The 16,022-nt window shown below is 30.1% G+C and overlaps 1 protein-coding gene across 5 annotated transcripts in view; it reads right to left on the reverse strand.

Moving 5' to 3' along the window:
- The window catches only part of tou (toutatis), a 94,731-nt gene that overhangs the window by 44,414 nt on the left and 34,295 nt on the right, over positions 1-16,022 (reverse strand). For all 5 annotated transcript variants that reach the window (XM_065514206.1, XM_065514204.1, XM_065514203.1 and 2 more), the window contains exon 2: positions 9,846-9,865. The gene's annotated coding sequence lies outside the window, so the exon portion shown is untranslated. The remainder of the gene's footprint in view (positions 1-9,845; positions 9,866-16,022) is intronic.

Raw genomic sequence — 16,022 nt, forward strand, 5'->3', positions numbered from 1 at the left:
CAGCATATGTTTTGTCAAAGGTCTTTGTAAGGGTAAAGAAAAGCAATTGTCAAAATTTGTTAAAAGTCGTTGAACGAGTAAAGATTAACTTCCATATGCATAAACAGTTTATAAATTTATCAAAGGTTTATAAAACAAATTTTCTATGGAAATTTGATAAATTTATAAACTGTTTATGCATATGGGGGTAAATATCTATAATAAGGCGAGTTGTTTGATTCAATCCATTGAATTAAGGAGTGAGATCGAAAAAATCTTAACATACATAACTGTTAATAGAAAAACCGCTAAACCTACAGTTTTGATTTTTTTATTTGATTGAAATTATTATTAAAACTTACAAAAAATATTATTTTTATAGTTCTAATCAATAGTGATTAATTTGTGAACCTTTTCCGGAAATCCTTCCATTAAGGTTTTTATATAGCTTTCTGTCACTTGTTCGAACAGGTAGTCCATCTCTATTTAAACACTTTTGGATACCTTTTTTGTGCTTTTCAATTCACGTTTAACAAGAGCCCAATATCTCGCCACTGGCCTTAGCTCCCGACAGTTTGGAGGGACTGCCTCTCTTGCTACAAATACCACATTATTGTTCTTGTACCACTCAGAACCATAGTGACAGGATTTCAAGACAAAAAAATAAGTGGACACATTAAGAAGTCTTATGAATGGAAGCATCGTAAATATTCCTTGATGTAAATATAGACATCTTTTCTGTAATTACATATTGCTTGTCATACCAAGAACTTTTTGGGAAAATTATCTGCTTTTGGATCCTAAACTTGTCCACAACTTTATCTTGAGCATCAGCAATATACAAATATTGACCCGGAAGCTGCAAAACATTTGCCAGAACATACGTTTCGTCATTCATTATGCAGCAGGTATATTTTGTTTATAAAACTTAACTTCAATTTCCGTGCCCTGCTTTGGCCTCTAAATTTTTAGCAGAGTTCCAGTTAGAAACTTTTTGAGCCTTGTATGTTTTTAAACCTGAATTTGCTTTAACTTTTCGTAGCAAATACTCCGAGTACTGAGCTACATGGACTGCTTTCCTATCCGATGTGTTGGGAGCTGTTTTGAAAATGCTTTCTATTTATTGGCTTTAGAAACATCATGTGGACCATTCCTTCTACCAGAACCAGGTTTTCTATCAACGGACAAGTTCTTCCGATACTGTATAATAACATTTGAATCAGTTTGACGGCAGACTTTTAACTGTTTGTCCAACTTTTTGTAGGACCAAATTGGGCTTTGTTGAAAATATTTAATAATTTTAGTACTCACTTTCAATCAAGAATTGAAGATTGATGTAAAACTCAACTAGAGCTTACAAAATCATTGGGAGCTACTGAATCAGCTATTTCAAAACGTTTGCGAGCACCAGGTTTCATCCCAAAGCAGGGTACCATACGAATTGAAGCTGAGAGACCTTAAAAGACGATTTTACAAGTTCGAAATCATTTTAACACCGAATCATTACCTGCGATGAAAAATGGATCCATTACGATAACCCGAAGCGTAAGAGATCGTATGTGAAGCCAGGCCAACCAGCCGAATCGAAACCAAAGCTAAATAACCATGGCGCTAAGGTAAGGCTCTGTATTTGGTGGGAGAAAAAGGTTCATATTTATTATGACCTGTTGAAATCTGACCAGACCATCCCAGGGAACCTCTACCGAACGCAACTGATTCGTTTGAAGTGAGCATTGGCCGAAATACGCCCATAATATTCCAGACATGAAACCGTAATATTCCATCATGACAACACTCGGCCACATGTTACAATAGCTGTTCAAAACTATTTAAAAATAAGTGGTTGGGAAGTTTTGCCTCACCCGCCTTATAGTCCAGATCTTGCCCCGCTCCACTACTATTTGTTGCGATCGAAGCAGAATGCTCTCTCTGGGGTATGCTTCACCTTTGAACAGAATATCCGAAATTGATTTGATTTGTTCTTGGCCTCAAAAGATAAGCAGTTCTTTTGGCTCGGAATCCATATGTTGCCAGAAAGATGGGAAAAGTTAATAGATAACAATGAACAATACTTTGAACAAATTTATATTGTAGAAATGTTTCAAAATAAAAGCTAAACATTTGAGTCATAAATCCAATATATTTAACCTGGTCGATTTTGCAATTACAACATCCATATGTAAAACTAATCATTACTATAATTATTCCTATAAATAACAATTATTATTGTAATATTTACTAGGTTTACACATGTATATATTAGATAAAACAAATACAAAAAAAACTACAATAATTTAACTATTATTATTGTTGTTATAAATGTGTAAGCAAACAAATAATAAATTTATTACTTTAAATACGTTTTGCTCTCTGATACCCCCTCCTCTCTATCGCGCTCTATACTTCTTAGTTAGGTTAATATATAAATATATAAAATCATCGGTTATAATTTTAAATTTCAATTTGTTTTTATTGTTGTTTTTCATATTTTAGTTTTGTTATTTTAACAAATTAAACGTTTAAACTGGCTGGAGTCTCACAAAATCCCCTTTTTGTTTTTATCTACTCCGCACAATGGCAACATCATCTACTTCAGTTTAAATGGCTGGAGGTATGCGGCTGCTGTGTAAAATGACTTAAGTGGCAAAATTCAACAAAATCTATGAAATTATGGTCTATTCACAATCACCCCTATCGTGAAAAACATGTGAAATTTATGTTCCCATGAAATATTTATTTCCCTCGAAGGGAAAATTGCTATCGTGATATTCCCCTAAACTTTTCATTCACAATAGTTGATTTTGTTCGTAGCAGCTGTTTATTGTTTACAAAATTTCATTTAAAAATTTCACAACATGGGGAATTTTTTCACGTGAACAAAGTTTATGAACGAAAAATGGGAAATGGGAACATATTTCATGTGAAGTATTGATTCGCGATAGAGGTGATTGTCTCCTATCATGTCATCTTGTCATAATATTTCACAATGTGGTTATTGCCAACCAGCAGAGACTTGCGACGGACGAACATCTAAGATTCGGTTAAGCCGAGTCGTGAAATATTATGACAATATGACATGATATGAGACCTTGTGAATTGACCGATAATGTTTCACTGTGTTTTAAATGTGCCTTTTCATCAAAATCTCCAGAGTCGAAGGTAATTTTTTTTTTTGCAATATTTAACAGAATATAGTCATGAAATGTCTAAATCACATGCTTTTTCATTTTCAAATCCTGATTATTGTAATTTCATGCAATAATGAAAGTAAAACCTTTTTTCCCTACAAATAATTGCAGTTAAGACCTTCTCAAACAGCAACAACACTTTTTATGTTGATTCTATATTCATATAATCAGTTTAGAGCGAACAAAAAAATTAAAAATTTATAAAAAAATATAATAAAAATAAAAAAAACAAGAAAAAACACATTTTGAAAAGTGATTCATCATCGTAATTTCAGTTCACATGTCTTGTTATTGATTTCAAGTCATCGTCAATGATTTTTTTTCTTCTTTTGAATTTTGTTTTTTAAAATGTTGTAGTTGTTGGTGGAGTGGTGGATTGTATCTATGTGTGTTTGTTTGTATGTATAAACTACAACTACAACAAAAATGAATTATATCGCATATACGCTTGATTGAATTGAATGTACACGACGATATTAAAATAAAAATTCGATGGATGGATAGATGGATGTTTGGATGGATGGCTGGCTGAATTTTTTGGTTGTTGGTTGGGTCGTCAGTTTTTTTGGCCGTTCTGTCGTTTGCTTTTTTTGGGTTTTAAGATGAATGTTTGGCTGTGTTTAGCTTGTTTTGTCGTCCTAGTTTTTAATTTTCATTTTCAGTTTCTTTTTAATAATTTGTATCTTTTTTCTGCTTTTTAGTTATAAATTTACGCAGATTTAAATGTGAAATTTTTTTATTGAATCTGTTTAATATAAGAAATTTATACATTTTATGAGCAGACTGAGCAACAGGCACTGAATCAATTGATTTTAAGGGGGCAAGGTGTAAATTTTTAAATAAAAACAGGTTAAATAATTTTTTTTACCGATGAGGCATATGATGATTTTTTTCATATTCAGCATTTTACAATTGCAAAATTTATTTAAACAAATGTGTTGTGTAAAAAAATAAGTGGAATTTTAAAAACCATTAACACTTTAACCAAATTGATTTTAGAGATTATCTGTAAAAAATGTTTTATTGAAATTTTGAAAACCGGATATGATCGATTTTGACACCCTGTATCTCATCATGTGTTCTAACAGGGTGCTCACAAATTTAGTTTTCGTAAAGCTCATGTTCCCATGAAACTCTTAAAAAAAGAGTTTTAAATAGCCGTCATAAAAAAAATTATTTGAGGAGTTTTATTTTTCCCATCAGAAAAAAAAACTCAATTGAGGAGTTTTATTTTTTCCCTCAAAAAATAAAACTCATTTGAGGAGTTTTATTTTTTCCGTCAAAAAATAAAACTCATTTGAGTAATTTTATTTTTCCCGTCCGAAAATAAAACTCATTTTATATAAATCAACACTTCTAAAGCATGCCGCTGGTCAAATCATTACAATTTGTAAAGCACCTTGCATTGCAATTGAATAAATTGTGATTAAAATAAAATTAATTTGTTATTGTTTGATTCCTATTATCAAATTGTTGTTGTTTTTTTTTTCTTAAACAAACAATGGGTCGATTTTGACAACCAGTATCTCATCATGTGTTAATTTTCGGAAAGCTTATGTTCTCCTGTAGGATTTGTTCGTACATCATTATCCAATCGGACTAGCAGTTTAAAAGACTTAGATTTATCAACACTTTTTCCAAGGTTATATGTGACAAATTTATCTAAAACAGTTATTTTTCAACGTAAAGATAAAAGTTCCCATGAAACTCTTCAAAAAAAGAGTTTTAAATAGCCGTCATAAAAAAACTTATTTGAGGAGTTTTATTTTTCCCTTCGGAAAAAAAACTCAATTTAGGAGTTTTATTTTTTTTGACGAAAAATAAAACTCATTTGAGGAGTTTTATTTTTTCCGTCAGAAAATAAAACTCATTTTATATAAATCGACACCTCTAAAGTTTGGCTAGTCAGATCATTACAATTTGTAAAGCACCTTGCATTGCAATTGAATAAATTGTCATTAACCCTCCGACGGTTGAGTAGTTTTTGCCCTTATACGAAGTACAAGGTCCACAGGGACCTTTAGGGAATTTTATATGAAAACGCATTTTTTAAACATTATTTTTGTTTTGATTTATTATTATTTACTAATTATACATGTATTAAATTTTAATAGAAACTAAACTATTGGTCGGATCGCTTTGATTTTTTTTAACGATTCTAGATAAAATTTCCTTAGAATACATGGGTATACTTCCCATGGACCATCAAGGAGTAATTTCAGTTTAAAAATGAACCCTCCGGAGGGTTAAAATAAAATTAATTTGTTATTGTTTGATTCCTAAATCAAATTGTTGTTGTTTTTTTTTTCTTAAACAAACAAATTACTACAAACATTATATCAGATAGACTCAATAAAGAAAGCTACTGAAAAAAAGTAGAAATCCTCAAATGAGTTTTTTTTATGACGGAAAAAATAAAACTCCTCAAATGAGTTTTTTTTAACGTCTATTAAAACTCTTTTTTTAAGAGTTTCATGAGAACTTTTATTTCTGAAAGTGCATGTCAATACGAATCTATTGGTATATAACAGTATATGTCTCCGTTGACTCTAACAAGAGATTTTTTGATTTAAAAGTGTCTGAATTTTCTCATTGTGCGTAGTTTTGTTCTATAACAAATATTTATAAATTAAAGCGAAACGATCACAAATAAACATTTTCTGAAAAATATGGAATTTAACAATTAAGAGAGCTATATTCGGCTGTGCAAAATCTTATATACCCCTCACCAAATTATACTTTAAAATAAAAATTTTTAGGCAAACAAAAAAAATTTAATTTTTAAAGAATTTTTTTTATTTATAGCGAAAAAAATTTTACGGAAAAAAATTTTTTAATTTCTTTAATTTTTTTTTTAATTTTAAAAAATAAAAATTTTAAATTTATTAGTGAAACAAATATTATAAAAAATTTATTTTTGGTGAAAAAAAAAATCCGGGGTAAAAATTAGTTTTTCCTTATTTTGACCCATTGTAGGTCCAACTTATTTTGGCCTTATATACGCCGTTCCAAAGGTCTTTGAAATATCTATCATTAGATATCCATATTGTCTATATTAATGACTTAGTAATCCAGATATATATAAAAAATAGGTAAAAAATCGAGGTTGTTCCGGTTTTTTCCTTATATCTCAGCCAGTTGTGAGCCGTTTATCTCGATATTAAATAAAATGATGTATGAATCATGTATGTAAGTTATTTGGGGGCTACAGCAAGTTGATTTCAACATACAGATGGACAGACGGACATGGCTATATCGACTTCAATATCTATAAGGATCCAGAATATATATACTTTGTAAAGTCACAAATGAAAAACGTAGAAATTACAAACGGAATATCCTTCACTCATGGTGAAGGGTATAAAAACACATCTATATTTTGTTTGTTGTAAACATATCTCCAGTAAGAATTAATATTTAATCCTTAAAATGTATACTTTGACCCAGTTTATAAATAATTAGGCTAAAAATATTGAAATAATTATTTTCATTTTAATTTAAATTCACCACAAATTTATCTTCCTCACAATTGTTCAATAACCAAAAAAAATGTATTTATAAACTTCATTTATTATTTATGTATTTGTTATTTAAAAATATTATTAAAAATAAAAACTCTTTAACATATGTCATTTATGACATATTTATATATTACAAACATTTGAGTATTATTTGACATGGTGACTTTTCAAACAATTTCCACAACCAATAAGTACCTACAAAGAAAACAGGTGTGGGTATTTAAGGAAGATACACGTACGAAACAATATAAATATAAGAACACAACGTCTTAAGTCTATCATGACAGCTGTCATTTTCTATGAATTGAACAGAAAGTGTAAAACAACTAATCCGTTTCTTGTATTTAAGGGTAGATATGTAGATACACGTAGTAAATAAATGGTCTGTAAGGAATTAATTACAATGCCTAGAGAACAATATTAAAAACACCAGCATTACTGTAAAGAATATTTGAATTTTTCTCCTAAAGACTTTTGTCTTAAAAAAAAGAATGTTATTTAAAGTTTTGCCCACATACATATTTACCATGAGTGAAAAGGGTTTGTAATTTCTATATTTTTCATCTGTGAACCCATAAAAGATATATATTCTGATTCTTTATAAATAGCGGAGTCGATATAACCCTGTCTGTCTTTTCGTCTGTATGTTGAAATAAACTTTTCGATGCCCCCAAATAACATACATCAATATATCCGCTATAATCTCGGTTCGGTTGCTATTTAAAATCGGCCCACAAATGGCTGAGATATAAGCAGAAAACCACGACTATCTCGATGTTTGACATATTTTTGATCTATATATGGATTACTAAGTCATTAATAGTTAAATTTCAAATTTATAAGATTCGAATTCGAATTAATTCTTAATTCAATATGCAAAATCTAATTAAATATATCCTCTTAACAATTCCATTAAACCATTCAACACGAATTTATTCGTTATCTTAATTCCTGAGTACTCCAAAAGTATTGAATTCATTCCTTTAAGAATTCATTCGTTAAAGAATTAATCATTTACATAAGTTTTTGTTTATTCAAATCCATTGCAAAATAGCTTAATGAAATATGTTGAATGATTTTGGCTTTGAGGGCCGCTGTGGTTTGTGGCTTATTCCTGCGAATAATCATCGACCTATAGCGCTCAACGTTAACGGCATCAAAGAAAATCCACAACAAACCGTGACTTTTTCGGGAAGCCTTGGACGCTGTTGGATCTCCTTTGAATTGGTATTGTCCCATCGCACATTAAAAATTCATTGTTCAAAAGTGTAGCTTTTCTATGGCTAAAACATGTGATGACAGCTAAATTCTTGACATTATTTGACAGCCAATTTACTTCATAACCTGCAATTTGCCTACACTCTAAGTTCGATGCCTGCTCTCTGGATTGTTACGCTACAAATGGCGTATTTTTTTCGTTACTATGTTTGGTAAGTTAATTTGAAATATGTGCATAAAGCAGGCATGGATCCTGGTCAACCAAATGGGGGGAGGGGGTGATAAATAAAGTAAAATTTATTTAATTTTGTTTTCCTTTTTTTATATTAAAACTTTTTGGTTTTGGGGGTGAAATTTCCTTTCCCCATAGATCCGTTCCCTCACTTTTTGATAATTTTGATCAGTATACTCTGGTAAATCATCATGAATAGATTGACGCTTGAACAACCTTACCAAATTATACAAATTTTCTTTGAAAATCAGTCATTGATTTGAGCAACTTATAGAGGACTATTTTATCGCAAAATTGTCTTTAGCAATAAGGCTCATTGGCTTAACGAGTTTGTTAATAAACAAAATTGCCGCATATAGAGTGAGACCAATTCACAACAGAACCTACAGACTTCATTGCATTCAGAAAAATGCACCGTTTGGTGCGGTTTACCCCCTGGTGGCATCATTGGCCCTTATTTCTGGCCAATGGAGATCGTTACCGTACCATGATAAATTATTGTTTGTATGACAAAATTTATGACATTGATCCGGGAGTGATGTGGTTTCAATAGGATGGCGCTAAGTGCCAACGGCGACCTCAACCATCGATTTATTGAAATCAAAATTTGTCTACAACTTGATTTCGAGAAATGGATCTGTCAATTGCCCCTCTAGGTCGAGCGATTTGACAGCTCTCGATTATTTCATGTGGGGCCAAATGAAGTCACTGGTTTAGGCTGATAATCCAGCAACAATTGACGTCTTGAAGGCCAACATTGTTCGTATTTTTCGTGATATACAGCCAGCAATGTTCGAAAAAGCGGCCTGAAATTGAACGTCCAGAATACGTTGATTCAAGAACAGCTGCTCTGGTCATATGACCCATATCATTTTCAAATGTTAATGCCATGTATTGATCTTTCAAATACAAATATTTTTATATCCTTGACCATGATTGGCAAGGGTATATATAAGTTTGTCATTCCGTTTGTAATTTCTACAATTTTCATTTGCGACGCCACAATATTCTGGATCGTTATAGATATGCATCTGTCCGTCTGTATGTTGAAATCAATTTTCCGTAGCCCCCAAAATAACTTAAATACTTGATTCATACATCAATAAATCTGCTATAGACCCCGTTGGGTTGCTATTTAAAATCGAGAAAATCGGCCCACAAATTCCGGAGATATAAGGAAAAAACCAGGACAACCTCGATTTTTGACCTATATTTGGATTACTAAGTCATTAATATAGACAATATGGATATCTAATGATAGATATTTCAAAGACCTTTGCATCGACGTATATAAGACCATAGTAAGTTGGAAATGCAATGGGTCAAAATCGGAAAAAATATTTTTTAACCCGAATTTTTTTTTAAATATTTTTTTTTTAAAAAATAAAAATAAATTTTGAAAAAAAATGTTTGGCATAGATAAAATTGTTTACACTAAAAAATTTTGAAATGAAAATTTAAAAAAAAAATATTTAAAATTTTTTTTACCTAAAAATATTTGAAATTTTTATTTTAAAGTATAACATTTCGAAGGGTATAAAAGATTCGGCACAGCCGAATATATCACTCATACTTGTTTTGAATAAAATTTACTTTTTTGTGTAATTTTTTACAATTTCAAGTTCTAAAGGGCATAAAAAACAGCCTTTATATATATAAAAATCGAAATAAAAGTGATTTAAAATTTCATGTGTTTTTATTACTTACCAATGAGATTTTTAAGGGATCTGTAATAAATAATAAGAAAAAATAGTAAATTAGTAAGTTTGTGGAATGAAAAATCTGATTTGTTTAATATTTAAAAGTAAATAAATGAAAGTTTGTCTTTCACAGCGAAAAAATTTCAAATTAAAATGATTTTTTTAAAAAAAAACTATTGAATTAAATATAATTTATGTATAACATAACAATAAAAAAAACAAGCAAATAATTTTCATATTTTACTAACAATTTGAATATTTAATTAGATATGGGGTCCAGACAAGTCTTAATTGACAAGTATTTAAGCATATTTAACCGTTTAGTTTTTAGTTTTTTCACTTACTGTCAAAATGTTTGCAGACAAATGGAATTAAATACATACATATATTTGCTTAAAAGCCAACAAAAAAAAAACTGGCTTCAACGGCTAAAAGCAAAGTTTAAAGTCTAATCTTTAAGCAAAAACAAATTTATTAAACCACCACAAGGAAAAAAAAATGTTGCAGCTATAAGAAAGAAGACAAAGCAAGTGCAACAATAACGAAAAATCTGAGGCACCAGATATACATTTTTACCACTTTTTTTCCATTTATTTGTGAGGTTTTTTTTTCATTTTAAATATAGCAAAAACTCGATTTTAAAATGTAACGTAGAAAATGAACAAAAATATATACAATATAAATATAAATATGTATAAAAGTATGTAAGTATAAGAAAAAGAAATACATATGTACATAAGTACATAAAATATTACAGACTTTTTACATTTAAGGAGTCTAAAGGGACGGAGGACAGACAGATTTTTACACAGAGTCTTTTACAACAATCGGTTTTAAAGAAAAGTAGAAAATCAACAAGAAGATACAGATGAAGTACGACAAAGCTACAATAACAGCGACAACAACAACACAAAAACCCAACGAAATAAATAAAATATATGTACGAATACAGAATGCAATAAATTATAGAAATGATATTTAATGTTTATTGTTGTAGCTGGTGTTTGTTGCTGTATCCAATACAGTGTGTTAAGTAGGTTTGGGGACAATTACGAAATATATTTATAAAAAAAGAAGCAGATAACAAAATAATCCGTAAGACTGGCAAAATATAGCAAAGTTTACGTAAGATTTGAATTTGCCGCCATTTGTGCTATAAAGTGTTGCCAACCAAAATACATAAACCGTTTGACAGCTGAAAATTTAGATTTATTTAAAATTGTTGCATAATGGCATATTCCCAGCGTTACTTCACTGGAAAGAGTGGTCGAATTCCATGTCAGGAATATGCTCTCAAGAATATTATTTTTTAAAATCTAAATTATCATCATCATAATATTAATAGGCAAGTCGATTTCTTTAGACCCCTTTTACTCTCACTTTATACAATTAATTTGGGCAAGAAATATACCACTTTAAAGGGATTTATTCACAGAAGTGCAGAATATATATTTTATTGAAATCAGTTCAGTTTTTTAGGAGTTATAACCCAGTATGCAAAATGATTCGAAGTTATGTCGAAAATGAATCATTTTTTCGTAAAATTTTATCGATATCGACTTCGATATAATGTCGAGAATGTGCGTGTTTTCCTAAGTAGAGTGCAGAGCGATAAAGAGTCGAAAATTATTTATTATTCTGATTCTAATTTTTATCGATATACTATACCTTTTTCGGTATTAAAAATGTTCTAAATTGATTCGATTTCGATTAAATATATGAACAATTTCGAATACTTTATACCATCGAGCAATTTTTTCTTGAAATAATGCATATTCAATACCTTTATTATTATCCAATAATGTTGCGTTAGATGTGTTTTCATTTTCAAATGCAATAAACTCTGCACATATTTCCGATGTTTGCGGATTATGAGATTCGAATTGTCAAAAAACAACATCAATAATTGGCTGCGCTTTTCATTTAAGACGTCTTTGATCCATTTTTCGTGTTAAACTATATTTTTATGAATATGTTATTGATAGGATAATAAATAAAATTTTATTTTCTCACAAATTGACAAAAGAATAATATGTATGTATATGCATTTGTCAATTTGTGCAAAAATAAAATTTGGCATTAAAAAAAAACTGGAACATTATTCGCTATTTCTATAAAATATTAAAATACGATATTCTAAAAAATGTAGATTGGATAGAGCATCATAATAAATTCATATTTTCGATTTTAATTCGAAATAAGTTCGATAAAAAGAACTGACTCGAAATGTTGCATACTGGGAAGGAGTTAAAGATGTTACTAACACATATGCAAAAACGTGTACATGTGAACCTTAAGCTAAAAAGTAAACAAAGCAATGCGTGTTTGTCCAATTTGTTGTTGTAAATAAATAAGAGGAACAAATAAACAGTATTGATTTCGCTATGTTTTAAGTGAGAGTTGTTATAGAAAACAAAGAAGAAGACTTTAGTAATTCAAAGTCACTTAAAAAAATATATTTTGAAGGCGTTTTTTTTATTTTCTAACTGCCATATGCATAAACAATTTTTAAATTTATCAAAGGTTTCACCTTTGACAAATTTAAACAAGTAAGAAAGTATGATCGGTCAAGCCCGACCATATAATACCCTACACTAAGTAAAAGAGCAAAAAAATTGTTTCTTTTAAAATTTCAATAATTTATATTTTTGAGTGATTTTCGGAAGTGGGGTTATATGGGGGCTATGACCAATTATGGACCAATCACCATGAAATTAGGTCGTGTGATTTATGTCTATATTAAAGTTAACTATGTTGAATTTTGTGTGTTTACCAACATTTTTAAGCGATTTATGCACGTTAAAGTGATTTTCGGAAGCGGGTCTATATGGGAGCTATGACTAATTATGGACCGATCGTAACAAAATTTGGTGACATGAATTTTGTGTATATAAAACTTATTTGGAGAGGAATTTGTGGAGATACATATATAAATTAAACATTAATGACCGATAAAGTCCAAATTCGGGAGGACATTTGTATGGGTGCTAGGTGAAATAATGGATCGATTTCAGCCAGTTTCAATAGGCTTGGTCCATGAGCCGAAAAAATAATATGTACCAAATTTGATCGAAATATCTTCAAAATTGCGACCTGTAATCTGCGCACAAGGTTTACATGGACGGACATCGCTTAATCGACTCAGAAAGTGATTCTAAGTCGATCGGTATACTTTAAGGTGGGTGTTAGACATCTGCACAAACGCATAATACCCTCCCCACTATGTTGGTGTAGGGTATAAAAACAGTTTATGCATATGTGGGTAAATATATAATTGTAGATAAGTAAATAGTTATTTTATAATTTGACGATTTTCAACTGTTTATCACTGCATGAAGTTTAATCAAAATTGGGAGGGATCGGAAAAATGGTTTAAAGTAAATAGTTATTTCTAAATATTTTGTGAACTATAATTGCAAGATTCTTCAAATAAGTCTAAATGTCTCTTTTATAATTTTGCATAGTTTCGCTGAAATTGTTCGGGATTGGAATAGTGGGCGTGACACACCCTATACAGAGTATATAATTAATTTCGAATATCAGTAGAACTGTATTGTAAAAGTGTTTCAACTTATAGCGAATTAATTTCGTATTACTGTGCGGAGTTTAGCTGAATATAGATGAAATTAGATTAGAGGGCATGGCACCCAAAATGGAAGGGGTCGGAAAAGGAGGTAAGTCACCTCCCATACAAAGTAATAATTGCAAGGTTCTTCAAACTTTGACCGCATAGCTCTCTAACCATTTTACACAGATTGGCTGAAAATGGTCGGGATTGCATTAGTGGTTATGAAGCAAAGTAAATAATTAATTTTGAATATCTGGTGAACTATAATTCTAAAAGAATTTAAACTCTGTATCAATCAATTTATTACCATTCTAAGGAGGTTAGCTAAAAACTATTTTATTCCTGATCTCTGTTCGAAGTTTAGCTACTAAGCATGATGGGCTTAGTAGGAATGACGCCTCCCTTACAAACGAAAGTTAATGTAAAGCTTGATATTTACATAAAAGGTTTAAAAATGGGTGGGATCAGATCAGTGGAGTGGTATCTCCCATAAAAAATTAGTTAGTTATTTTCGAATATCAAGTGAACTGTAATTGAGAGATTCTCAAATTTTGTATGTGTTATTTTCGTATTTCCATTCATATTTTTTTAATTTTACTAGGGTAGGGGTTATGCTAGTCATAATATTAATAGGCAAGTCGATTTCTTTAGACCCCTTTTACTCTCACTTTATACAATTAATTTGGGCAAGAAATATACCACTTTAAAGGGATTTATTCACAGAAGTGCAGAATATATATTTTATTGAAATCGGTTCAGTTTTTTAGGAGTTATAAGCGTTTTAAGATGTTACTAACACATATGCAAAAACGTGTACATGTGAACCTTAAGCTAAAAAGTAAACAAAGCAAAAGTGTTTGTCCAATTTGTTGTTGTAAATAAATAAGAGAAACAATTAAACTGTATTGATTTCGCTCTGTTTTAAGTGAGAGTTGTTATAGAAAACAAAGAAGAAGACTTTAGCAATTTAAAGTCACAAAAATATATTTTGAAGGTGCTTTTCTTATTTTCTAACTCCCATATGCATAAACAATTTTTAAATTGATCAAAATTAAACAAAATTTCCATTCAAAATTTCTTTTATAAACCTTTGACAAATTTAAAAACTGTTTATGCATATGTGGGATGGCGGGGTAAATATGTAATTGTACATGAGTAAATATGAGTTGTACATGAGTAAAAATGAGTTGTGGCACAAAGTAAATAATTAATTTTGAATATCTGGAGAACTAACTATAATTCTAAAAGTATTTAAACTCTGTATCAATCAATTTATTACCATTCTACGGAGGTTAGCTAAAAACAAATTTATTCCTGTTCGAAGTTTAGCTAAGCATTATCGGCTTGGTAGGAATTACCTCTCCCTTATAAAGGAAAGTAAAGATTGATATTTACATAAAAGGTTCAAAAATGGGTGGGATCAGAGCAGTAGGGTGGTATCTCCCACACAAAATTAGTTAGTTATTTTGGAATATCAAGTGAACTGTAATTGAGAGATTCTAAAATTTTGTATGTGTTATCTTCGTATTTCAATTCATATTTTTTTAATTTTACTAGGGTAGGGGTAGCGAAGTGCACCGGGTTATGCTAGTAATATGATGATTTTCCATGAAGAAAAATATAAAATTTTAATTAATGTAAAATTTTAACGGTTAAATTAATCATAACAAAAATTGGAACTAATGTAGACCCAAATGTACTTAAATCAATGGCATTCTAATTTTTGAAATTTTGTATTTGCAAATACCGAAATTCGTTAAACGCGGAAAATGTGTTCCAAAATCTGACTTTTTTTAGAAAAATGCCTACTGTGACGTTATTTACCGTGTGATAGTAAAAAAAACATTGTATGTAGTTAAATAACATATAGGGTTATACAAATATGCAGCTTTTTTTGAGGATCGTTGCCTTTTCGTTTTTAGAATTTTTTATTCAAACCTATTTTTTCTTTTGGTTAGGTCTGCGGGGTAATATGCCCACTTAAGTGAGCCGAATTAAACTTTACACGATTTCCCTTAAAGTTCTCTTTTCGGATCATATTTCAAATTGTATATACATATGTAGTCCCAAAGAAAAATTTTTTCTACAAAAGAACTTTTTTTGGGAAAAATTTAAAAAAATTCTCCAACTTTTGATGCCTGTAACTTTTTATAGGGACGAGATAACTGTTAGCAAATTTGTATTATTTTGTTTAGAATTTTGTCGCTAATATAGGGCCTCGGTAGGCCCGCCATATCTAAAAAACCAAAAAAATATTGAGCAAAATTAAAAAAATAAACTTAAATGTCTCCCCAACTAAAAGAGATAACCTTCACATGCAAGCGTATTTTTTGTAGTACATTCGGATTATAAATGGATTTTTGGCGATTTTTAAGAAAGAATTGAGACCCGAGGAGACGAATTATGAGAGGCCACTGAACAACTGTACATCAAGTCGAAAACACCTCAGCTCCAAGCATGTGAAATTTCGTAGCAATATCTCCAATAGTTCCGGGGATTTTTTTTTTTTGATCAATTTACCTTTGAATAGTATTTCAGTTATTATGTTTAATGTCAATTATGTTCATTTGTTGTTAATCTGATTAAAATGAGTGACAAGAAAAAAAGTGCATACTA

This window comes from Calliphora vicina, chromosome 5 (genome assembly GCF_958450345.1).
Source record: "Calliphora vicina chromosome 5, idCalVici1.1, whole genome shotgun sequence".
NCBI lineage: Eukaryota > Metazoa > Arthropoda > Insecta > Diptera > Calliphoridae > Calliphora > Calliphora vicina.